The sequence below is a fragment of the Myotis davidii genome, unplaced genomic scaffold (genome assembly GCF_000327345.1).
Source record: "Myotis davidii unplaced genomic scaffold, ASM32734v1 scaffold415, whole genome shotgun sequence".
Taxonomy (NCBI): domain Eukaryota; kingdom Metazoa; phylum Chordata; class Mammalia; order Chiroptera; family Vespertilionidae; genus Myotis; species Myotis davidii.
This window is the reverse complement of record NW_006287951.1, coordinates 4,443,293-4,470,920: the sequence shown is the minus strand read 5'-3', so window position 1 is coordinate 4,470,920 and position 27,628 is coordinate 4,443,293.

Here is a 27,628-nt window from a genome sequence, read left to right as displayed (position 1 = left end):
TGCTATTCCATTCTACCTCCACTGCATTGATTTACAGGAATATTAGGCAAACCATGCAGAATTAACAGCTCCTTTCTGGTTGAATGAAACTTGAGAGGAAAATTGGGAATGCAATTCTCAGAGTCGAATCCAGGTGATTTGAACTCAGTTCTTCCTCACCTGGATCTTTCAGGATCTTTGTCATTCACTTTCCCTGCTTAACCTGTCAGTGACACCACCACCTCATCCCCACCTCCCACCCCAACACACACACACACGTGTGTGTGCAAGTGTAAGGCAAAGGTCAGTTTATACCATCCAGTCAGTCAGTAAGGACCCGCCATATGCTTAGCTCTGCGCTATGTGGCATCAGGAGTAAATATGAGTATTTAGAAAAAGCCTAAGTGAGATGCAGTTCTAGGTCGTGGAAATAAAGCCAAAATGCATATGCTATGTTCCACTATCTTTTTAAATTGATGATCTTTTTTGTTAGAGAAAGAGAGGAGAGGAGAGAGAAAGAGAAGAAAGGAGAGGGAGGGAGGGAGAGATCAGGAAACATCTACCAGTTGTGTCCTGTACACACCCTGACCAGGAATGGAACCCGAAACCCTTTGGTGTATGGGGCAATGCTTCAGTCAACTGAGTCGCACTGGCCAGGGTATTTATAAATATCCTGGAGCAGGAAGCTCTGCAGAAGGCCTCCTCCACATCAGCTGGCTAGCTGAGGGAGTGCCTCAGTCATGACAGGTTCCTGGGTCTCCTTCCTGAACAGTGTTGCCTGGAGTCCAGAATGCTGCTGTGTTGTCCTATCAGTGCTGCTCTGATTATCATCATGTTCACATGCCTTGTAAGTTACTTATCAGAAAGCTGCTTAGGGAGCTCTCGTTCATTCTTAATTGAAAATAAATTATATTAGTGGATAAGATAGCAGAATGTATGTTGGGCTGAATAGGGCATGGCTTTAAAGTACCAAGAAGGATCTTCCCATGTCCCAGAACAGTCATTGGCTAGCCCTGGAGGAATCACACACAGAAGGAAGACCTGAGGGATGGGGAGGAGGAAAGCCCCAGTGATGCTGTTTGAGCTCTGGATCCTGCTTACTAGAATCCAAATTCACTGGGTTAGAGAAAAAGTGTCTGTTGCTCGAAACTTAGAGACCAAAGAAATAAGATTCTAGACCCTTTTCTTGTATTTAAATATGTCCATATATAAATATATAAAATTAGCATAGGGGAATATAAATAAGAATAATACTCTATTCTAATTCAGTGATTTTTTTTCATTTAACAATATAGCTCAGAAATCTTTTCAAGTTGAATTATACAGATCTACCTCATTCTTTTTCTTTCTTTCTTTCTTTCTTTTTTTAAAAAAAAGACCAAATAGTATTTCATAATATGTGTGAGGGCTAATTTTGTGTTAACTTGACTGGGCTGTGGAGTGCCCAGACATTCGGTCAAACATTATTCTGAGTGTGTCTTTGAGAGTGTTTCAGGACAAGATTAACACCTGAATCAGTAGACTGCTTAAAGGAGACTGCCTTTCCCACTGTGGGTGGGCCCCATCTAATCAGTTGAAGGCCTGAATAGAACAAAATGGCAGAGTAAGAGGGGAACTCTGTCTGTTTGACTCTCTTTGAGCTGGGCATTGATTTTCCCCTACTTTTCCTGAATCTCAAGCCTGCCGGCTTCCAGACGGGAACTACTCCATCAGCTCTCCTGGACCTCCAGTTTGCTGACTGCAGAACTTGGGACTCGTCACCCTCTTTAATCACATAAGCCAATTCCTAACAATAACTAAGTAAAGAGATTTCTGTGGCTCTGTTTCTCTGAAGAACTCTGATGAGTACACTATGGGTGGGCCATCAGTTTTTTGACCACTCCCCAATTACAGGTCATTTATATTGATTTCAATTTGCCTGTTTTAAATAATGCTAAATCCATATTGTTGAAATGGGTTTATTTCTGTAGGAGAGAATTCCAGGAACAGAGTAGCTGGGACAAAATATAAACATTTTAAGTTTTACCTTTTTATCTTTATGTTGCAAATTTACCTTCCAAAAAGGCATTTCTAACTTTTCTCACCAACATATTATAGGGGATACTTGTCTATATGACATGCACACGGGATGCTAAAAGTATTTTTAATTTGATCATCAGAAGAGTAAAAAATGCTATGTCATTATTACTTTAAATTGCATTTACTTGCTTAATTTGCACTGACTGAATTACCAATGATATTGATATTAATTATTCTTTAAATGTTTGGTATAATTCTACATGTTTTACAATGGAAACCTTGCTACACCATTCAAAGTTTACAAAAATGTTTTCACAAATTTTTGAAACCTTAAATTTTGTTTTTGATATGTATTTCTTTAGTTCATCTAGAATTAACCTTGATTATGGTGTGAAGGAGTAATCTAAGTTAAAACCTTAATAATTGATTGTCACAACACCATTTAATAAACAGTATGTTCTTTCTCTACTCTTTAAGTGCCATATTAATCATATATTAACTTCTCTTATGAAAGGGGCCTGATAAATTGAAAGAGTATAACAATAGTAGAATAAAAAATTATAGTGGTATGTAGTGAAATGTATATGATTGCATTTGCATGAAAAGTCTTTCAAAAAGGGAAACAAGTTTTTTTTGGACAAAGTTGCTTTTAGTAACTGTGTAGTTATCCTGATATAGTTGACGGACAGAAAGAAGATAAAGAGGGAGAAGACCACATACTGCCAAACACAGAAGACTGAGCCCAAAGCAGAGAAAGTCTAGGGAAAATGACCACTCTTAGTTTCCCCAATTAGAGACACCCTTCTTCGTGTTGATATAATAAGACCACTGAAAAATTGTGAACATTAACGAAGGACAAATTTCCGTATAGTTTAGTCACTTTCACCTTGAGAAAATACTAGACATGTTTGGGTTGGACATTAAACAAAGGAGAATTTATGAGTGGGTGGACTTTGGTGATATTTAAATGCCTGGGATACTGCGCATACCCACTATTTTCCCTCTAAATTTGTCAGTATTTCCAAACTGACATGTTGCCTCATCTGTTCTCTCTACCAGCATTTCTTCAAGGAATACAACATAGCCTGCGTGCTCTGGACAGAGATTTTAGCAATTGCATCCAACCCAAGTCTCTTAGAAGGACTGCAAAAGGCTATTAATTACAATGGCTCTTCGTTTGTTGCTGTATTCTTGTATGAAGTTGTCTATTTGAATACCAACATCAAAATGTTTAAGTTGCTATGACATTATAAAATGTGTTAATATCTGGTAGGCAAAAACTCCTTCATTGTTCTCCTTAATTCATTTCTTGGTTCGTCTGTATGCATTTTCTCTGCTCGGTAAACTTTAAAATCATCCTTTCAAGTTCCACAAAATATCATTTTGGGCCTTTGATTGACATTTATTTGCATTTACAAATTAAATTTCTGGAGAATTGCCATCTTTACAATTTCAAGTCTTTCCTTTCAAATCATGGTATGTCTCTATTCAGCATTTCCTTTTGCCTATTTTTAATTGGGTTACTCACCTTTTCATTATTGAGTTTTGTTATTGATATGTATATATTCTGGATAGTCTACTCATCAGATATATGATTTCCAAGTATTTTCTTTCATTTTGTGGGTTACTTTTAATTTACTTGATAGTATCCTTTAAAGCACAAGTTTTTAATTTCGATGAAATCCAATTTACCTATTTTTCTTCAGTTGCTTGTGCCCTTGTCATGTCTAAGAAAGCAGTGCCTAACTCAGAGTCAGAAAGATTTACACCTATGACTCCTTTTAAAAGTCTTAACATTTTAGCTCTTACATTTGGGTCTTTGATCCACTTTTAGTTGATTTTTATACGTGGTGTGATTTCATTCTTTTGCATGTGAATATGCAATTGTCCCAGCAACATTGGTTGAGCTTTTTTTTTTTTTTTCCCTAATGAGCTGTCTCAGCACTCTTGCTGACACAGATCCATGGATTCCCCCTGTACTTTCAATTCTGGTGGGTTTTTTTGCTATGTGTCTAGCCTTATGCAGTACCACCTTATCTTGATTAATATTTTGTAGTAAGTTTAGTCTTTCCTAATTTCTTTTAACAATGTTTTGTAGTTTTCAAAGTATAAGTTTTGCACTTCTTTATTAAATTAATCCTAAGTATTTTATTCTTTCTCGTGTTATTGTAAATGGAATTGTTTTCTTAATTTTATTTTTGGTTTTCTCATTATTATTGTACAAAAATAAAGTTTACCTATGTATATGCATGTATTTTGTAACCTTACTGAACTCACTTAGTAGGTCTAGCTGGAGGGGTTTTTTTAAGGACACGTTAGGGTTTCCTATATACAGATCTTGTCATCTGCAATAGAGATAGTTTTCCTTCTTCCTTTCCAATCTGGATGCCTTTTCCTTCTTTTTCTTGAACTGATTAAAATCTCCAGTGCAATATTGAATAGAAATAATGACAGTGGATATCCTTATCTTGTTTCTGATCTTAGGGGAAAAATATTCACCCCTTACCATTAAGTCTGATGCTTTTAAATATTCTATTTATGTAGTGTATTGCATCAATTGATGTTCAGACATTAAATCAACCATGCATTCCTGAGATAAATCCTACCTGGTTATGGTGTACAACATTTTTTATATTTTTCTGGATTCAATTTGATAGTATTTTCTTGGGGGTATTTTTCATTCAATCATTCATCAATCAATGAGTATTTTTGAGAATCTATCACACTATTCTAGACTCTAAAGATACATGATAAATAAGGTAGACATGGTCCCTGTCTCATGAAACTTTCATTCTAGTGAAAGATAACAAAAAACAAACATGTAAGCAAATACACAAGATAATTTCAAGTGTAATGAAGTCAATGTGAATAAAATAGTTGATATAGAAGACTGGGAAATTGGAGGTTCACTTTAGGTAAGTGGTCAGGGTAAACTTTCAGAGGCGGTGACATATGAGCTACAACCTGCATAATAAGAGTATTTTAGGCATAAAGAATAATAAGTACAAAGGATCACATTTGAATCATGATTGGCGTATTTAAGGGACAGAAGAACACTGGATTTTGGCTGGAGCCTCATGAATGAAGAGGATAGTAGCAGAACATGAGATAGAAAAGTTGGCAGGGATGGAAATCTGAATATCATTGCCATATTTGAGATAAAAAGGGATAGCAGCAACTTTCACTTCAAACTATTAGTAAGTAACTGCAACCAGATTTACCCTTCTGCCATAAACCCCTAAAGAGCTGGACAAAATCTATGAAACTACTGTTTTCGGACATTGTTTTCAAACAAGCAGCACAGAACTGTGATCCATGCAAAAAGAATACAAATAAGTGACTATGATCACCCCAGTTCTTTGTCTGAAAATGCATTCCACGTCAGAAAGCAACAAAGGAAATCCAAAGTTGAGCACATGGTCTCAATGGGTGGAGGAAATAAATAGGAACTCAGGGAGGTTGAGGTAGCTGAAGTTACAGGGCAGAGCTTCAGAAAGGAGAGAGCTACTTAGCAAAAGAATTCAGAAATCTCCATAGGGCCTTCTCTTAAAAATTACATTTAAAAATATACATATATATGTTCTTATTGATTTTAGAGAGAGAAAGGGAGAGTGAGAGAGAAACATCAATGTAAGAGAGAAACATCATTGACTGGCTGCCTCCTGCATGCCCCCAACAGGGGATCGAGTCCACAACACTGGCATGTGTCCTGCCAGGGAATCAAACCCAAAACCTTTAGGTGCATGGGACAACACTCAACCAACTGAGCCACACCAACCAGGCTAAAAACTACATTTTTAACAAGCATTTCCCTCCCGCAATTGATACTAGGCACACACCAACATTTGAGAATCACTATTCTAAAGATTTAAGAAACCAGAACGTTGAAGAAATAGACGCAAAGCCACGTGTGCCTTCACACTGATTTTGGGACTTTAACTCCTAAACTTAGGTCACACGCTCATTGGGCAGATTTTTGCACTCCTAGGGGTGGGTGCATGTTTGTTTGCTTGTTGGTTGGATGAGCAACTGAATAAGTGACCTAATTATACCAATGAGAACAGGACCTCAGAATAAGTCATTTCCATTCCCACTTAGATAAGGTTGGGTGAGGAAGTCAGCCTTATCAACTTCTGGTCTTGGGGAAATCCCCAAGGGTCTCCGATGATTCATCATTCACTTTTTCTAGCCAGCCCTGGTCAAGGTAGACAATGACCCTCCATTCTCCAGGACCTGACTAACGCCACATCCTAAGACAGGACACTATAGCTGAGAAATTTTGCTTTGACTGTCCCTATGTTAAGGACCCCAGCATCCTGTCAAGTTTGGAATCAAGTTTGGTTTTGAAAAGAGCAAAGAGAACGACATAATTTAAAAATCAAAGAAATTCATTTTAGTAGTAAAAGGTTAACAGCCTTTAGGAGGAACAATTTTTAATCACCCTCGTCTAGACTCTATCACTGGAATCACCAGCCGCCGAGTGAAATATGGCCCAACTGCCGCCACCAAACAGCTCCTAAAGACTGTTGTATTTAATCATGTCTGTGCACCACTTATGGATTTTCATTATGATTCCTGATGCTGTTGCGCTGGGTAAAATATTAATATCCATAGTAATGATGCATGAAGCTTGGAGTGTAATTTCTTCACTCTTCTTGTCTGATATTAAATTGTTACCACTTTATCATTTGTGTAGAACTGCACGTTTCAATTAATCTTTCCATATCAGCAGCCCTGATTAATATAGATCATGATTCATAAGCTTATCGTCACTATAGTTTTAACAGATCATTTATAAAGATCTTAAATTTCAGGGTCTGGGAGGTGCAGCTGCTGTGTCCAATGTGCCTCTTTATTCTCTGTTCCAACAGTGCTGCTATACACTGGCTGTCACCTCCTGTTGAATAATTAATTTCAGGAAACCAAATTTGCCCAAGGGAAAAAAAAATACAGAATGAGGGGACTGGCGATTGGCCGGGCACTGGGCAATGTCTTTCACCTTGCCATGCGTAGCCCGGATGTCACCTGCTCCTCGATGGCCAGAGCTGCTGCTCTAGGGGATTAACCACAGGTGTGTGGGGGCTTTCGCTGGCTACAGTGGGCAGTCTCAGCCAGCACAGCCATCCCAGGGCAGTAGTTGAGGTTTGATGGAGCGCTGGATAACATCCCAGGCAGCTGCTGCTGCTCACATGAATCTACAGACCTCATCAGGCCTGGCGTGGTGCCTGGGGCCTTACGCTCATCCTGGAATACACAGTCGAAGCCATGTGCTCAGGATAGGATGGGGTGAGCTGGGGAACTAGTGAGAGGTTTTCAGACACACTTATAAACATCAGAACCAAACAGCTCAAGTGGGGCTTGAGTTCTTTTATTAGAAGCGTCTACTGAGCTTCAGAGAGGGTTCTGTGACCCACAGACATGTGACCCACTATTGGGAGCCTGGGGATCCATTGCAGGGACCTCCCCACTGCCCTGCCTCTCACCCAACTTGAGGCTGGAGCAGCTCCATACAGACTTTAGAGAACAGCCTCCTTGTTTGATCAGAACACAGGAGGACAGGAAATAAAGCAGAGCTCACTGACTTTCTCGAATCTGCATCTGAAGCTAAAGGCTCAAACGTCTCAAAGGCTGCATGGAGACAGGAAAAAGAAAGGAATGTTTTTTTTAAGTATTCTGCTAACTGGTCTGATAACAACTAAAATGGTAACATTTTGCTGTCCAAAAATCTAAATATTGTTTCCTTGATCAAATCAAGTGTTTTTTAAAAACTTGTTCTAAGTAAATTTGTGCTCTTTGGTTTGATCAAGTTTGTGCAGCTTCTATTATTACATCTCTGTGTAAGGCGTGGTCCTGGGCCCTACGGCGTGGGCCGGTATCGCACTCTGGGTATCTCTTGAAGCAGACTCTGAGACAAGAGTTCAAGAACAAGTAGTTTTTCTGGAAGATGATTTCAGGAAACATCATTAAGAGAGTAAGGAAGTGAGGCAGAGAAGGGGAGGCTGCCAGTAGAGGCTGCATTATCCAGTAAGTTACCACTGTGGGCAACTATAGAATATGCCTCAGATATCTCAGCGGCGGGGTGAGGAAGCTGAGTCATTTATTCACCAAGCTCCCTTCTGTTCGAAGAAGGGCTAATTTCTGGGGTATGGACTCTCCCACACTCACTCCTGACATTCCCAGAGCCAAAAATAAATGCTTTCAGGTGGAAAGTGCTAGGTATTCAGTAAGCAGGCTTGACATGTAGAGATGAGGGCCAAGAGAACATGAGCAAAGCCAACAGCATTTCCTGCAACCACCCTCTCAGCCCATGCATTTGTTCGCTCATTCGTTCAAAAAGTGTTCAGAAATGTCTTAGCTAACACTCTCCAGATAGGAGACAGCGGTTACTGAAAAAGTCCACTAAAGCTGTGAAGCTTTTAAAAATAAAAAGTTACATAAACATACCTTGCATGTTTAATTTTAACTAAAACACACAAATGTACATTTGTTCACCAGAATGTTGATGTAGGGCAAAGGTCTTTTCTTTTAATGCTCGTGCCCTGATGGGGTTCTGCCTACCCTCTCTCGTACAAACCACATCTGTAGAAATGCATCACCCCCAATTGCCAGTTTCAGTCTCTATAAAGTACAGCAAGAACTTAAAGTCATTTATGAAGCAATCACAGTGCACAGACTTTCTAGATGTTTATGCTTTCCCCCTCAATCTCTTCCATCGTGGTTTTTCTCACAGCTAAATCAACAGCTATTTTTTAGTGACTCATCTTTATTGCGTCCCAAGCATTTAATTTAATGTTCAAAGAAGCAACAATTCTTCTTCTTTCACAATTATCATCAGTTCATGTAACATTTAACTCAATTTCATGGTTACACTATTCAGCACAACTGTCACACACAGATTTATGAATAAAGACAATTAACACTTGGTAAAGAACAGTTTGACAAGTGAATGCCCAAACTCATGGGCCCCCTGTTGGTGAGCGCTATTACAGCATGCCCGGTAAGTCTGTGATTAACTCATTTGATCTTCCCCAGAGCCTGAGAGATTGTTGTGATACCCACTTTACAGACGATTCCAAGGTACACTTGCTCAGGGTTACATGGCCAGTAAGTGGCAGATCTCAATTTCTAACCCAAGGAGTCTGATCTCAGAGCCCAAGCTCTTAACCACAATAACACAAGGTCATACTGCCCAGTCTAGAGAGTGGCCTTTAGTGGGGCAACCGTGATTTATTTTCCATGCTGTAATACTTTTGAAAGTGAGAGGGTCCACGACTGATAATGACGCCCAAACCACAGATGTTAGACAGCCCAGTCCTGAGCGAACAAGGACACCTGGTTATTAGCCATGAGTGTTAATTGTGTCATGGGCGCTGCCAAATAAATGTGAAAGTTGGGGCTGGGGGTGGGGACTGAAAATTATGGGAGCTGGGGTGGGAGTTGAGAGGAACACAGAGGAGAGGGCCTCATGCAGCTTATAGATCAAGTGGAAATAAAGCATGTGCACCTTAGTTATATTATAAAGTATTGCAAGTGTTTATCATATAAGGGTGTTAAAATACATGTGAACTAAAAAGTATTATGAGAGATTAGAGGAGGGAGAGCATCTTTTCAACTCAGGAATCAAGGGGGTCTTTATAGAGCATGTGGCATCTCAGGTAGCCGTTGAATATGGATAGAATTTGGAGTTGGAAAGGATATTCTGGGTGGAGAGGTGAAAAGCAGAGCAAGAAGCCAAGGGTGTTAATGAATGTTAAAGGATGTGAAGTAATTCTGTTTGCCTGCTGGAGTAGACTGATTGATCACAGCGGACAGTGGGAGCCAGGTTACAAGCCAACGTTTGGATTGATGTGGTACTGAGTAGTGAACTGGGGTATGTGTTTGAACTGGAGGATAACGCAGAGGCAGTAGAGCCTGGCTTGGTCGCTCGGAATGCAGGCTCCTGAGCCAGGCTGCCTGGATTTCATTTTCTCCCTTTTCTCCCCTTTACCCTGGGACCTGAGACAAGTCACACCCCAGGGTCTCAGTTGTCACGTTTGTAATATGAGAATAATAATAGTACCTACCTCTTAGGGTTGTGCAGATTAAATTAATTTATACAACTATAAAGAGCTTAGAAAGGTACACAGAGTAAGGGCTTTATAAGTATTAGCTATTATTAGTATGATTGAAGTTGAGCTTTAGACAGTTTAAGCTGGTGGCAGAGAGGGGGTGGCTGGCAAAAGGAAGAAAGAGAGAGACGGGATGAGAGTCTGAATAGGTGAGGAAAACGATAGAGACAGAACCTCAGTTGCTCACAACCATTGGGGGATTTTGAACCTTCTTCCCTACAACCATTCCACTCACTCAGCCTCCCAGGCAGCCCTTGGCAAGTAATCCATCCGAGACTCATACATGATGCTCCTTCGCCCAACAGGGCACTGGGCCTCCCTGCTGCCCATGTATGCCCTCACCACACCTGTAGAAACTGGAGCTAAAGCTGACATATCACTTCTTCCAGTAAGATCCTTCCCACCCAGTGCCCCTCATCAGAATTATACACTGCAAAGTGTTCAACCTTATATTGCATTTCACAATTCACAATACATTTTTCTATTGAATGTCGACTGTCCTATTCACTGTATGTCTCAGTGCTTAGTGCAGTGCTTGGAAGGGAGTGGCTGGTCTGAGAATGTTTGTGAATGAAGGAACAAGTGAACTAAATGAATGTGTGTTATCTTCTCCTCCTTTCTCCACACTTTTCTCTTTATCAAACAAAATGATCTAGTCAAAAGACTTAGAAAAAGTCTGATGCATAGCAACTATTCAATAAACTGTGGCTAGAATAGTATTCTTTAATTCTATATACCGCTCCTCACAGTCCACCTTGCTTGGGGTCTGGGGTGTGTGTTTGGAGAAAGGGGGAACAACCTGGGGATAGGGTCTGTGTCCTCTTCCCAGGTGACTCCCCGCTCATTCCAGAGAAGGTATCTGATTCGTAACCATTCAATGAAATTGACTGAGATTTTAAATTCATCTGATTTGGGTTCAGTGGAAGTAAATAAATTTGTTGGTAATTTATGGCCCCTTTGCACCCAGTCTCTGCACTGAAACTTTTACTTCTCAATCCGATACTCATACCTCTAGCTCTGGCCTCACAGCGGGCCCAGATGGACCCCAGAATTGTGCCATTCCTTCTTTGACCCCCGAGGATCAAACACCTGGACACACTGCTTTGCAATCACATCGTAGCCTTCATGGGGTTGTGGAGCTAGGGGAGTAGGGTCTGATTTGGGTTTGGGGAGAGCTGGGGACTCCAGCCAACTCCTCTGGGCCTCAGTTTCTTCATTGTGTGAAAAGAATGGACTAGGTCCTCTCTGTGTTCTTCTTCTTCTTGCTTTGCAAGTGTGTTGAAAACCACAAGGTTTATTTTTAGTCCTGTTCCAATTCCTTTTCTTAAGTAAATTAAATATTTGTCTGAGATTTAATCACACTATTGTTTGCTTAATACATTATTTTTTCATGGGCCTTAACCCAGACTGACACATCAGATACCATAAAATCCACAGCCCTGGACTATGAAATGCAAATAACTATTGATGTTCAAAGCAGTGGTCCAGGATGCTCACCCTTATCCTAAATCTGGCCTCTCAGTGATCATATCTCTATCCAACACTGAATATTACCTGACTCCACATTTATATTTGGTCTCTCTCTTATGGATTAGAGGTAAAATGTGAGCTATATTGTGACATTATGGGCAGAGTCCTAGGGTCACCAAAATCCTGCCCTGCCTTCCACCCTTGCCACAGGGACAGAGCAGGAATTATAGTATCTCCTTGTTAATAACTAAGCCAGCACCAGTACGGCTAAATGCCTGTCTCCTTTGTGAAGCTTAGCTGAAGAAAGCAGCTTTTTGACTGAAAAAATGGTAATAGATAGAGGCACCAAGCACCAAGATGGACCTTGAATCCCCTACCCAGCCTACAGTTTAGATTCAAAGGGTAGCCTGGCTGGCATGGCTCAGTGATTGAGCATCGACATATGAACCTGGAGGTCACGTTTCAATTCCAGGTCAGGGCACATGCCAGGGTTGCAGGCTTAATCCCCGGGGGAGGGGGGGCGGGATGCAGGAGGCAGTTAATCAGTGAGATATATATAATTTTTTTTTTAAGACTCACAAAGATGGCTACCTTGCCCAAGGAGGCCCTGCTTCCATCTGAGCAAAAGCTGGGCATAGGTGCTGCCCTTTGAAGCACAGTAATCCCACAGGAAATGGCCCAATCTGATAGATACGCTTATCTGACCTATCGGGTTGGCAGTTTCTTCTCTCTTATGGGGAAGCTCATAAAACAGTGAGCCTGGGGGCAGAAAGTGGAAGGGGGTTGATAGTCTCCTCTGCCCATGTTTCCCTAATGAAGTGTTTGGGTTTGAGTGTCCGGTTTCTCTAGTGAAATTTAACTGGCTCTTACCTCAGATTCTCAGAGCCTCCTATGAGAGCTTCCTTCCTGGTTCCACTTCCCACTAGCCCCTTGGTTGGTGTCTTGGCTGGGTCAACCCTAAGCACTAAGGTTGTTTCAGCTCTTCATTTACCAGTTTCAAGATATGTAACATAAAATTGAATATTCCTTGGTGGCTAAGAAAAGGATTGGGAGAGAGATTACATATGACTTTGGAAAAATTTAACCATGAGTAAAATATGTGTCTAGGTCTCTCTCTCTCTCTCTCTCTCTCTCTCTCTCTCTCTCTCTCTCTCTCTTTGTGTGTGTGTGTAAACATAAAGAGAATATTTACTTTAAAAAAAATTAGAGTATCACCTGACACAAATAAGACCACTACAGCAACCATGAAAGTTTCATGATTGAGAGAACAATTCTCATTTGTTTTCAATGCCCCAGGATAAATCAGAGCCAATTTATCTACATTCCAGGCAGGTCTGAATTTCTCACCCTCTCTCCTCCTACTTAAAAGGTACCCAACCTCAAGCCCATCAAACTCCAGACCATTTGGGTCTTTTAGAGTTATAATTTTAGTTCTTTATGTCTTTATTGCTCCTTTGATAGAGAAATTGAAAAAAAGAAAAAGATATGAAGGAGAACAACAAAAAGCTATAATTATGAAGATTCAATTTAATTTTAAAGCTTGTGGACAGAAAAGAAGAAGCCAGAAAAGAAGGAACCAAATTAATTTAGCAGGGAAGCATTGCATGAAATATTGTTGAAGTTTAATAACCATGCAAAGACAGATGATATGTGTGGAAAAATTAGTTGTAGGACCTCATAATAGTCTATTAATATTTCCTACAGGCGCAAAACCCTTTCCTGAATAATTGTGACAAAGTAATCTTTTGAAAGAGCGTTGAAAAAAAAAGAATCTTCAAAAGGAGACAGTGATGATGAAGGCGCTAGAAGGAAAAGGAGACTCTATGTCAGCCAGAGAATCTGAAGGTGTATTTGAGATAACTCACTGTGGCCAGATAAGAGAGATAAAGCTCCCAGATGATCAGAAGCCATGTGGAGGGCATAGGCACACAGGCACATCTGTTCTGTAAAGAGCTGTGAAAACAAGTGGCATGGTTTTTAGACATATCTGTCTTGTTTCATAATTCTTTATGAAAATTACTTAGTATTCCTGCCCATGAGGTCAACCTTATTCAGTTCTCAAACATGTAGATGAAAAAAAAAGACAAAAACACTGAGATGCACAACAATAGAGTGACTGGTTCCAGGGGCCCCCAGGAAAAGGCAGGGATTGGGACAAAGGGAAGGCCCTGTCTCAGGCAGGGTGGTGGGCCTGGCTGCCTTCCCTTGGCCTAGAGACATAGAATGGCTTCTTCTGGCTTTGTCTGCCATGGGGAGGCCAAAATCCTGCATCTGACTTTATAAGTCTGAGCTCCAGAACAGTGTGTTCTGGAAAGGTCTTTGCCTGTGAGAGGACTGGTTAGGGTTGCTCCCATTCCCTTTCTGCAGAGGTCTCTCCTGCGCTCCACTGACTTGCAGAGGTGGCTTCTATTGCTGGGATCTGGGTCCCTGCTGTTAAAATGATCTCTGTCCAAGGGAATGGCTCAGGGTGAAAGACCCGATTCCAGCCTCCCTGAGCATGGTTCTTCCCTAATCAGGCTCCCTGCTGCATAGGCACTGATGATTTGGGTTGTCTTGTGTAGGCCATGACAGGCTCAGTTCATGAAAGATCTGTAGGACTTCCATGGCCAGTTGAGAGCTCACTGCCTCCAGAGTGAGATAACCATGGAGCATCCAGGACATGACGCATGAGGTGAAATAGTCAAAAATCTGGAAGAATTTTGAAAGGCATAATGAATGGGGTAGGGTTCAATGAAGTTATAACTCCAGTCTTTTAGATGAGCACCACCCAGATCCTTTTAGGGAGAAAAACTTTTTGTCCAGATCTCCAGCTGAGGGAGTAAGTTGATGTTCTATTTTAGTTTAGACATACTGAACTGAAGTATGCACACATGGCTGGGACAATGGCACACGTATCAGCACGTTCTCAAGGGGTCTCTGTGGTCATTGTTGGACTGTGGAAGATGATTTGCAGAATATGGATTGGTTTGATGTGAACATAGCCAGAACAACATAGTTAATCATTGCCTTAGTTTCCTAGAGCTTCCCTGACAAATTACCACAAACTGGGTAATTTAAAACAAAAGTTTATTTTCTCACAGTTCTGGAGGCCTCAAGTCCAACCTCAAGGTGTTGGCAGGGCCATGCTTTCTCTGAAGGATCTAGGGAGGATCCTTTCTTTCTCTCTTCCAGCTTCTGGGGCTCCTACCATTCCTTGGCTTGTGGCAGCGTAACTCCAATTGCTGCCTCTGTGTTCACATGGACTACTCTTCTCTGTGTGCCTCTCTTCTTCTAAAGACACCATCCTTGAATTTAGGGCCCACCATAATCCAATCTAAGCTTACCTTAAACTTTACCATAATTAGACTTGCAAAGACCCTTATTCCATAAAAGGTCACATTCTGGTGAACTTTAAAGTTTGGGAGATATTACTCAACCTACTACACAAACCTATGTCTTTGGCTTTATTGAAAAATCTGAAAAATGGGAAAAAAAAGGAAAAAAAAGAAAAATCTGTTTGCCTTGTTTTCAAGTTAAAATTGCCAACACCAAATCTGCTGGCACCTTGGTCTTAGACTTCCTAACCTCAAAATCTATAAGAAATAAATGCTTGTTGTTTATGCCCCCAGTATATAGCACTTTTATTATATAGCAGTCTGAGTGGACGAAGATTCTGATTCATAGTGGATGTTCACATGGTAGCCATGGATGTCTCAGCTGTGATGGACAAAGTAGGCTTAGTTTCTGTGGGGATAATGGATAAAAAGTGCATTGTAAATACGGCTGGAAGTATCTCCTTTATATGATGTAGTCTAATCCTGAATTTTATCAGAACTATTGCTGAGACATGGCTCCAAATTTGCATTTTTATGTAGCACATGGAATATGTTTTTCAGGAATATTCTTAGAGTTCTAAGGTTTAATGGTAAGTCAATAATAAAATCTTTGTCTTATACATTCACATATTGGCATTATGGCAGCATAAATCCCATCTCGTTAACCATTTCCCTAAGATTCGCCTCTGGTAATCATTAGAGGAGATGAACCATATTGGACACTGCCCTAAGGAGTCCACTGTCTAGTAGGTGAGAATAGAGAATGCAGTAGACCTGTGTTAAGTGCCTGGGAGTGACTGGACCTGACACTCTATGGTTTTGTCTGCCCAAAACACAATTTTCCTGCTTCTGGGTAATACTTTCCTACTCTAAATTATGTGGTTCCAAGGAGAGGAGATGTCATTACAGATTCCACCTTTGTGCCAATGAAATCCATTGTATAATAAAACATATCAAAACGTTGTGGCTTAGAGCAACAACCATTTATGTATTTAATGAATTTGTGGGTTGACACCTTGGTCTGGGTACAGCATCACTTCTGTTGCATTCTGTTGACACCAAAGCAATGACCAAGGCCAGCCCAGATTTGTGGAATGGGGAAATAGACTCCACCTCTTGATGGCAAGAGCCATAAAGTCACAGGGAGGAGTGAAAGATCATGGCTATTTCCACACTCAACCACCACTTCGGCCAAGTTGTTGGTATATGGCTAGGCTGGACCAATCTTAGTACCTTCCTCCCCAACCCCCAGCCTTATTTTCTTGGCTCAGGGATGGACATCTGATAACTGCTGGATTGTTCCATTGTCTTATTCAGGACTTTTATCTTTGCAGTTAGAGCCCAAATATCATTTTGTGTCTTATGGTAAAAATATGAGATTAGAGCTATTAAGAATTTCCCCATCCTACAAGTTCGCCTTTGGTGTGGAAGAATCCTTCCATCAGGTAGAGAGAAAGAATTCAATATTCCCAAAGAAGCAGAGGAGGAAAAAAGAGTTCTAAGGATGTACAATCTTTTGGTTGGATCCCTTGAGAGCCAGAAACAGCCTGCCTTTTCCATGATCACCAAGCCTTCTAATCAGTTGTCTTTCTGATCCAAACTAGATTACATCACTTAGAACTAAGAGTATTCTGCCAACATGAGGCACCATGTACAACTGAGGGAGGACAAGGATAGCCACGTGGGAAAGGAGGAGAGTGAGCCAGGAAGGTACAGAATTGGGACCAGCTAGAGATTGTAGGGAGAAAATTTCAAGACAAGGAAGAACAATAGCAAATAAGTAGAGGGTAGCAAATAGGACAAGTAAATGATTACCATATCAGAAGCATGTGAACTACTTTGCTGAAGCCTAAGTTTTAGAGAAGAGAAAAAGGTGAGACTAGAAAACCAATTGGATCACATTTTTGAGGGTCTTATTGCTATAATAAGAAATGTGAACTATTTTTAGAGGGTGGGAGATTTTGAGCAGGGAATGTCATAGTCAAAGAAGAGTTTGGGGAAGAGCAATCTGGTTAGAGTGCTACGATAAATTTGAAGGGCAGATGGTGAACTGGGAGATAAAACCTGGGACAAAGAGGCCTTAAACTAGGACTAAAGAAAGAGGTGAGGACGGAACAAGCTCTTGCAAGAGGGAAAGGAAAGGCCAGGACTTGGAAACAGAATATATTGACCCTGGATAAAGAGATGGATGAACAGCAGGAGAAGCTTGCGCAGGGCCAGAAAGCCACATGTTTACTTGGTAACAGCGGACATTAATGATGGCAGAAGAATTTACGTGAGATGTCCCACAGGAACTTGGGAAAGAGGTTGGGGCAAGAGATAGGTATTTGGAAGTTATCCGTCCAGTCAGTCAGTTGCCAAACATCAGTGAGGACCGTCTATGTATTTCACCATGGAGGGTGCCAGGAACACCATGACGGATATAAACGTGTCATGACTTGAATTCTAATGAGGACTGTTGAAGCACTGGGAGCAAAAGAGGTCAGGGACACTGTCCCTTCTATCCTCATAAATATGGCATGGCATATGGGAAGGAGGGCCTTTTTATTTCTACATAAATTATTGAGAAAGAGAACTAGGGCATAATCAGCCTTTGAGGAGACCCTAGGCCCCTGCCCACAAACCTGGGCCTTTTCCAATAGTTAATGCCCTCTCCCTTGGCCTGCATCTCCCTGTCCCTTTGCTTGCACCTTGCAGTTAATCTGTGGCTGCTGTTTTCCATGCAATCAGAGGAAATCCAACATGTATACAGGGTGTCCCCAAAATATATACATATTCTTTGAATAATTATAAAGGCAGTGTTTATTAAAATACATCTCATTTTCAAAATTGAGCTATCAGCTGTTAACGTGTGTATTCATTTTTTGGGGCACCCTGTGCTTTTCAACTCAGGACCCTGATTCAAATCACTATCAGAAGACAGTTACAAAAGTCTTTAATACCTCCAACCAGGACAGTAGTAGTAGCAGTGTAAAGGAAATCCTTTGGCGGGAGTGGAAGAACATAACTCACTAAGATTTAGCACCGAGCACTGCCTCTTAACAAGATTTATGTCAGCACTCCCTACTCGGGGACGGAGATTCCTAGACCAACTGGATGCCAACTGGGAGACGTCTGCATGGGAGAGACTGGACGGCAGGCTAAAGCCACAGGCAGAAATGGAATTCTTGGCTTTCATGCCCCGTTTGCCTGCCTATTTTCATCTTTATAGAACAGCCCCTTCCCTGTCTTCCCAATTTCCCATTTTCTTTTCTTTTTTTTCTTTCTTTAAATGCAGTCTAATCCCAAGTATGAACTGATGTAGCTTGTGTGTTCGGCGGGGGTGGGGGGAATCTCTCTCTTTTTCTGCCTTTTTTTTTTCCTCCTTCTTCTTCCCCTGGCCCAGTTCATTATTTTTCTTTCTTGTCACTCAGTGTGATAGGTTGAACAGAAGTGCACAGATGAGCACTGAAAACGGTGTCACAAGGCCTTAATCTAGTCTTTAATGCCTGACTTCAGAGATGTCATTTATCTTCTAACTGCAGCAGGCATCCTCCAACTTTATCTCTAATAATATATTGATGGATTAAAAGGGTCGGGCAGGAGACCAGGCTGGAAAAATTGCTTATTGACATCAAAATACAGTGCCCTCAACCTGATAAACATGGAGGGCTCGTGTATCTCCCAGAATAGTTGGCGTAGCTATAATTTTTTTTCTAACATGTTTCCCCCAGGTTCATGGGGTGGTCCAGTAACATAAACAAATACTAAACATTATTTCTAGGCTGACATGGCCGGGGAACACACGAGATATTTTAGGAACACATTTTTAATGCCAGATTTATAAATACACCTCCCTTATTTATGACACGTTATAGCATAGTCTATGACAACTTGAAACAGGCCCCTATAGTCTTGGCAGCATTCAAATACCCTTCACGCAGTTTGCTGGAGCAAAAGCTCCCGCTAGCACCTGATTATGCTTTTGGACGGCCGGTAACGCAAGGCTATTTCAGCAGAGAGATGAGGCCAGTAATCTCAGAATGTAAATGAAGAGAGCCTTTGCGAAGGTTTCCTTTGTTTATTGTTCTCTTCATTTCATTGTTTGGTTGGCAGCGGCATGTTTCAAATCACAGCCCCCTTTCCCCACATAGACGATGTCTCCACAAGTCAGTTTCAGAATTAACCAAAAAATAATTCTAGCCTTCTAATCCCTGCTTAGTGGGTAGTTCCTACATTGACTCTTTTCAAAATTACCTGTTGTGGGACTGAATCCTGTCTTTTTTGTCGTTGTTGTTGGCCTTAGAAATCAGTTTGCATGGGAAGATACCCTCCTGGGAAACTACTGTCTTCCCATTTTATAAGCAAGCAATGTTGTTGACGTTCCCCTGATTTTCAAATGGAAGTGACTTCTTTAGCTCAACTTTCTTTGTTTGGAAAGCAAGCTCTAAAAAAATGCCTTCTCAGCACTATTAAGAGGAGGGAGGTGACCTCATTTTAGTGTTTTCTTGTTTATTGCTTCATAATATTTTTTTTTCTGAGTACAAAGGTAATGTCATAAAGGTTGCCTGGCAGACTTGCTTTTAAAGAGATTTGCAAAAATGACCTATTGTCCCAGCATTTTGTAAATTGTGTAGGAAATGTTCTCACATTGTGTTCTTGCTGGTGATAAGGAGCGCCTTATTCAGGTCTGAGTGAGCCAGGGTTTGGGACATCACTGCCCAGAGCCCAGAGGCACCCAGAGAGGAAATTCTCCTGGGTCAGCTCCTGAATGTGCAGGCATCCCCGTGGCCTAACCTGTCCACTTGCTGCAACTGTACAAGGTATTGACCTCTATTGCAGCGGTTTTTCATCTGTAAAATGGAGAGACATAATAATTGCATCAATTTCAGTTGTATTAAATGTATTCGTATATATAAAGCGGTTGTAATTGTGTCTAATAGATGGTAAATGTTCAGTAAAGCTTACCTATTACTATTATCATCATCTCATCCCAAAGGAAGGATGACTTGAGTTATGGCCAGGAAAGGAGGGTGCCCACTAAGAAAAAAACATGTCAGAAGGGGAAGAAAAGGAAGCTCCCGAGGCCAAAGAGGATGCCAAAATAAAACAACAGAAAAGCTGGTAAAATCCTAAGTGTCTCTAACTATAGGGTGGCAAAACTTTGGTCAACAGACACGAAGAGAAGCAATAATATGTACATTTTTAAAACCAGGCATCATTGTCCCTTGACCCCTTATTGTAAGACTAGGGGCCCAGTGTATGAATTCGTGCACCTTGAAAGGAGCTGTGGGCCATGAAGCTGTGGTGGGCCCAGGGGTGGGTCTCGGCCCATCCTCTGCGCTCCCGCCCAGCTCCAGTGCCTGGTGGGACCATGGTGCACGAGAGCAAAGAATTTTCAGTAACCACCAGAGGCTTGCCCTGATGACAGCCACCGGCACCCCACCTTGGTCTGGTGCCACCACTCACTTGCTCCACCATCCCACCATGGCTGATGCCCGCCATGTTCTGCACACGCCCCTGGTGGTCAGTGTACGTCATAGTAACTGGTTGTTCAGTTGTTCCACCGTTCGTCTATTTGCATATTAGCCTTTTATTATTATAGATTTCCCAGCCAAACTGGGAGATATGTAGAGGGGAGGGGTGTTGTTACATAAAACCCTGCTACTAAAGTGAGGGTCTTTAAATTGACAGATTCTGGAATGGTTTGAGAAGAAAAGCTAAATTTGGAAAGTAGAACGGAGCCCATCCCAGAATGACCTGTCAATTCTCTGTGAATGCTCTGGAATAGACCCGGTATCTCAGAAACGCCTTCTGTATTGACAGTGCTGCAATTAGCACGGGTAGGTTGGCTACATGGACAGAATTCAAAATGCAGAATATAAAAGCTAAGAATCTAAAACTAATCACCTCCAGGCTCCTCTACACAGAAACATTCAAAGGAAGATTAAGGATCAATGTGACTAAAGTACAAAAGCTGAGTTTGGGGTAAAAATAATCGACACAATTTACAGGGCACTGACCATACACCAGGATCGAGCCCATGTCTGTCTTCATTCCAAATCCATGCTCTAAATTTTAACATTGCCATTCTAAACCACAGCCAAACCCTGACAGCAGGAAGCCAGGGGAAGACAGGAAGAGAGGAAACGTAAAGTTTCATATGCCTATTATTTGCCTTCTACATATTATCTCCAACCAGGAAGACAAACCTGGTCAGGTGGTCCCCAGTCTTAAAAACTCTAATCTAGATATTTAGTCTTCCCTCCTCTGTCTTCCATTGCTCCGGGGAGAGAGAAATCATCATTCTTAGTGCTGTCATCCAATGGGGTCAGCCTAAGGTAAGACAATAAATAGAGGGTCCATGACCTAGAAACCATGTTAAAATACGAAACCCCATGACTCACTGTTTACACAGAAGACAACCTTCTTGCAACTTCTGTTTGAATTTCTATTTTCAGTACTTATAAAGTTCAGCAATTACACCGTTATCCAACAATTTAACTTGCAGACTTTCTCTCCAGTCAGTGAAATTTAAAAAAGCAAAGAGAAGAGAAAAATAAATCAAGTTTATTCTAATGTAGGTTTTGTTCTCATGGTCTGAAGGGAAATCAGCTATGTAAGCTTATAGGCCAGGTTCGAAGTGTTTCTGTGCATTAATGTTCCCATGAATCCTCACCCCAACTCAGTAAGATAGTGTTATTATTAAACACACACACACACACACACACACACAAAATACCCTAAAGCTAAAAAAGGGTGAGTGACTTGCCCAAGGTCACGCAAGCAAACATCAATGTCAAGATTCAAACCCAAGCCTCTGGTTGTCAAGTCCAACACTCCCAGCCACCTGTTGTGCCACATAGTGTTTCCGTGGTTGATGACGTGTATCTGTGCTTTGGGGATGTAATAAGACCATGGGAGAGGAGAGCACATCTCCCTTCCTAACAAGCTCTGTTTATCGAAAGATTCATAAAGAATATGGGGGTGATATTAAGGTTCAAGGGTACCTTTTGGCTTCACCCATGACCTCCTCTTAAAGTTCAGTTCTCATTTGCAGGATTTTTATTGGATATAACATATTTCTTTTAAAGTCACATATGCTGCCCAGGGGCCCCTGATGATGCCAGGATTTTAGTTTGACATCCAATAGACCTGTCACCATTTCCAGATGCTTCCAAGGACTGAGCTCTCCCTGTAACTAGAGGTGCTGCTTTCTTTTGCGTGTTCAGCAGTGTCACTGATGATAGCTCAATTATCAGAGGGTATAAATCACTCTGGAGAAATCGATCCCTTCCTACCTGATTGCATGAGTGGCCCCTTCATTGGAGCACAAAGTGCACGTGAGGGCTGGTGATGAGGAGCATCGGGAGAGAGAGGCTGCGGCTGCAAAGGAGGGCTCAAGCCAGTGCAAGAGAGGGAGGTGCCCCGGCACCTGGAAACAGGAGGAAGCCGGCAATAAGCGCTAGGTGAGCTAAAGCAGGCTCCTTTTATTGTGAAATATGAAACTTCACATCAAATTCCAGGGAGTTGTATGTCAACTATAGCCTAAACAGGTTAAAAGGCCAGTGTGGAGATTAATAGGGCAAACAAAATGAAGAAAAAGTACTGAAGACCAGCAAACATCAATAAAGATATTCACCTGCAAATAAATGGGGGGCGGGGGGGACAAAACAACAAAACAAGGAAAGCGATCTATCCTAATGCAGTAACATTAAAGCTACGGATCAAAGAATCCAATGATTCTGGAGAGGCACAGAAAGGCAAGCACAGCTGGACCCCCTCAAGCGTTCCTCCAAACACTCTCTGGGGCTGTACCCTCTGCTGAATGACAGCAGCTGATAGTGACTCACGTCTTCCAACACTCATCTTAGCTTCAACCACCACCTCTTGCCACTACAATCTCCTCACCCAGTGGCCTTCCCTCTCAGGTGGCATCTGGCAAAATATTCATTCAAGGCTACTTTCTACAGGTGAATTTGACCTCCGAGGAGCCCCCAGGCTGCTCCACCCTGTAATCTTTCTCAGGTTTTCTTCACTCGCCTCTCAGGCAGAAGGCACATCAAGTCTGCTATGTAACTGGAGGATGAGGGGGCCGATGTTGCTTGTTGCTTTCACTACCACCTAGTTTTGAGGGGCGGGAGAGTACACTCCACTAGACTTGTGACTCATGGTTCTCATGATTTCCTTCTGTCCTTCATGTTCTGATTATATAGTTAAATGCTTGGGTATGTCTGGAGATAGCCGAACCAGTTAGACTGTCTTTAATAAGCCCCAGTTGCTGGGGCTCTTGTTAGAATGTGAGGTACTTGATGCCTCATTTTCCTCAGTTTTTATCCTTTTTTAAAAATATACATATATATTGTACTGATTCTTACAGAGAGGAAGGGTTACAGAGTTAGAAACATCGATGAGAGAGATACATCGATCAGCTGCCTCCTGCATGCCCCCTACTGGGGATCAAACCTGCAACCAAGGTACATGCCCTGACCAGAATGGAACCCAGGACCCTTCAGCAGGCCGATGCTCTATCCACTGAAACCGGTTACGGCCAGCCTTTATCCTTTAGGGACCTTCTCAAGGCAAGCATAAATCCTAATAAACATCTTTACACACATAATTACTTTGCACTAAAAAACAACTTATAAGAATGTAAATGCAACTTTAAAAAATGTGAGCATGGATAAATATTTAAGTAAATTCCCAAACTGCTAAACTGAGAGACTATAAGAATTTTTGTAAAAAGAAAGAGAAAGTAAGAGACATAGAATGTAGAATGAGAAAGTACAAACACACCTAATAGCATGAGAAGGTAAAGGTGGTGGGGTAAAGGAGGTGGAGTGGAGGAGACATAATAATAGAAAAGAAAAAGGGCTAAGATTTTTTTTCCAGACTTGATGAAAGATAAGACTTTCAACTTAAGGTGTCAATGATAGACCAGAGTAAATAAAAATAGATTCAGACCAGGCACATCTTAGTGAAGCTAGAGGAAATCTGAAACCCAAGGAATATCTTAAAGCAACCAGAAAAATGGCAGGTTACGTATAAAGGAATAGCTATACATCTTAATAGCCAACTACTCATTGGCAACAATAGAGGCCACTGGTGTACCATTCTTAACATATTGAGACAAAAATAAACATTAATTTAAACGTCTTTGCCCAACAAAGCTATCATTTAAAGTAAAAGCAAAACTTATGTTCAAATAAAATAAGAGAATTTACCATTCCTTGATTCTCTCTAAAAGAACTATTAATGATATTTCTAAATTAAAAAATACTTGCAGAAATATAGTCTATGCCACACTGACAAAAATACTAAAAAGATGCATGGACAAGGTTCTTAATTGCAACATCATTTGGAAGAGTAAAAGGCCAGAAAAAAACCCAAATGTCTATCAATAGAAACTAGTTGAATAAACTATGGTACAGTCATGTAATGGAGTACTATGCAGTCAAAAAAGGGAATGGGAACTATGTTACTAAGCTATTATAGAGAAATATCAAAGAGATATTAAGTGAAACAAAAATAAGATGAGGAAAAATATTTATAATGACTTCTGTTTATCTAAGAGGAAAAATATAAATATATATTTGCTCATATTTTAAAAGCAGAAAAATCTAAATCATAAATTTTAAAAAAGCTTACTGGTAAAATAGAGGAATCTTTTGGGTAGAAAACAAGGATAGAAGCTAGATTCCTTTGAATATAATGGTTTTGTTTTTTTTTTTGTAGATTTAACCTTGGAACCATGTAACTATTTTACATATTTGTAAGACAAAAATTATGTGAAACCTAGAAAGAGACTCTGGCGCCTCCCCACCCTACACATCCACCACTCCTGCAACATAGCTGGTCCAGGAAAAGGCAACTTTTTCAATGGTGAACAAGAAAAAGGGGAATGGCATTAAGAGAAAGATATCAGAGGAAGAAATGGGGAAAAGAGAAGCAAACTTAGCAACATACAAAGAATACCTGTGAGAAAGAAATTTCCCCAGAACAGAAGAAAATTGTGAATATTTCAGTTATCCATTGCTCTGTACTAAGCTACCTGAAACCCAGTTGGTCAAACAATGACCAACTATTATATCTCAGATTTTTATGGGTTAGGAATTCAGGAAGTACTCAGCTGGTGACTTCTGCTTCACATGATTTCAGTTGGGGTCAGTGGGTAGTTTTTAGCTGGTAAATTGGCTGGTCTGGAGGTCCAAGAAGGCTTCTCTCATATGCCTGGCACCTTGCCAGTGATGTCTGGGCTCAGCTGAGCTATATGTCCACCCCATGTGATCTCAAAGCCTCTCCACCTAGCTTCTCCCGCACAGTGGTCTCAGCCCACCACATGGTAGCTGAAGGCTCCAAGAGAATGGAAGGAGAAGCTGTCAGTTTCCTAAGGCCTGGTTACTGAAACTAGCACAGTTTTACTTCTGCCATGTTCTGTTCATCAAAGCAGTCACAAAGGTCATGCAGGTCCAAGGCAAAGGGACATCGATCTCATGTCTGATCGACAGGAGAGTCAGAATTTGCAGCCATCTATAATCTACCAGTACGATCAAGCATTTCAGCATAAATTATAAACAAATCAATTAATAGCCTCTATGAAGGAATATGACAAGAAGAATATGACAGAAGCAACACTCAAACATCTATCATACCAATCCATATAACTTTACTCACTTATTTTTTAAAAAATGTATATATCCTCAGATTGAATCACAAAACAAAACCTAACTCCAGGCTCTGTACAGGAGGCACTCCTGAAACAAAGTGCCTCAAGAAAGTGGGGCAAAAAAGAACAGGTAAAGGTGTACTAGATAAATTTGAACAACAACATACAACACAGAACTTCATCTTACCAGACAAGGTAGAATTCAGGCTGCAAAGGACACTATAAAGGATTCAATTCACAATGAAGATAAAATGTTTATTTGATATCTAGGCAACAATATTTGGAAATATACTATTAGTAGGAGAATTTAATTTAGGCTTATCAGTTTATATCAAGATAAAAAGTAAGAAAAACTGACAGACATAATTAACATAATTAATAAGGTAGCTATAATTAATCTATATCAAACTCTGACCTTGAAAATGGACTGTACCTTTATTTTCAAGTATCCTTGGAACATACTCACATATGTGAATATGTTTTCAGCCACAAAGAAAACCTCAGAAATTTCAAAAATATAGAAAACATCCTCTGATCATTGTGCAAAGAAACTAAAAATTACAAAACAGAATTGGAAAACAGAAAGCTACTTCCATCTGAAATTTTTAAAATATTCTGTTAATTAACTCGTGGGTCAAAAAAGAAATCCAAATCTAAACTGGAGAATTTTTAGAAACAATGGTAATGAAAAAATTATATTTCAGAACCTATAGTAAATAAGTCAAACAGGGCTCAGAGGAAAATTGATAGCTTTTAATATATTAATAAGAAGGCTAAAAAATAATGGATCAAGAGTCTGTCTCAAACTGTGAGAACAAAGAATAACAAAATAAACCAAAGGAAAAAAAAGTAAGCAGTAAAAGGTAAAAGAATTAATGAGTTTAAAAATGATAAAAAGAAAGTAGTACTGAAATACAAAAGCAGATTTTTAAATTAAAAAATTCTTTTAAAATTAAATAAATTAATAGCTGACCTGATCAAGCTGAAAATTACAATCGCAGAAATAAGAAATTATACAATGGAAACAAAAAAATTTAAAAGAATCGTAAAGAACACTTCAGCTTTTGAAAGTGAATTAGAAAATATGGCTGAATTAAAAACCTAACTTTTAGGAAAATATAATTTACCAAAATGTACCCAACAAGTGAAAGTCTAAACTGACCTCTGTAGAGGAAAAAATAAAACTGTCAAAGTACTATCTACCCAACCAAGGCATTTTAAACCATAGGAAAAGTTCCAAAGCCTTTTTATAATGTGAGTATAACATTGATGCCAAACCTACCAATGATTTCCCACACCAAAATAAATGGCATATCAATCTCACTTATCAACATCAATGTAAAAAATCTTCAGCACAATCTTAAATAGGACATGAAAAGACTAATACACAGTGAGTTTTATTCAAGGAATGCAAGGATGGGTCAATATTAAGAAATGCACTAACATAATTCACTGTATTAATATAGTGGTACTGGAATTATACTTCATTCTGTTAATAGTTCTATGGAGGAAAATATTCATATTTCTGTAAAATTTGACTTTTGTATCTAACTGTGCTCCCATTTCTTGAATGGAAGTTTCTTTTTGGGGTGATTTTGAACCAACTATAAAGAGAAAGAAGATAACGGATAAAAGAGAAAAAAAATTAACATGAATATTACTGTGCAATGAGTATAAAATAAAAGAATGTGAGAGACCACAGAAATAAACCCATGCCTTTATGGCCAGTTAGTAATTTATAAAGGAGGCAAGAACATACAATGAGGTGAAGACAGTACCTTGGGAAAATAAAACTAGATCGCCAACTTACACCATATACAAGAATAAACTCAAAACGGATAAAAGGCAAATGTAACTTGTGAAACCATAAAAATCCTAGAAGAAAACAGTAAAATATCAGACATCTCTCCTGGCCATGTTTTTGCTAATATATCTCCTCCTCGGGCAAGGGAAACAAAGGCAGAAGTAAACAAATGGGACTACATCAAACTAAAAAGCTTTACACATCAACAGAAACCATCAACAAAATGAAAAGGGAACCCACTGCATGGTAGGACATACTCGCCAATGATACCTCTGATAAGGGGTTGATT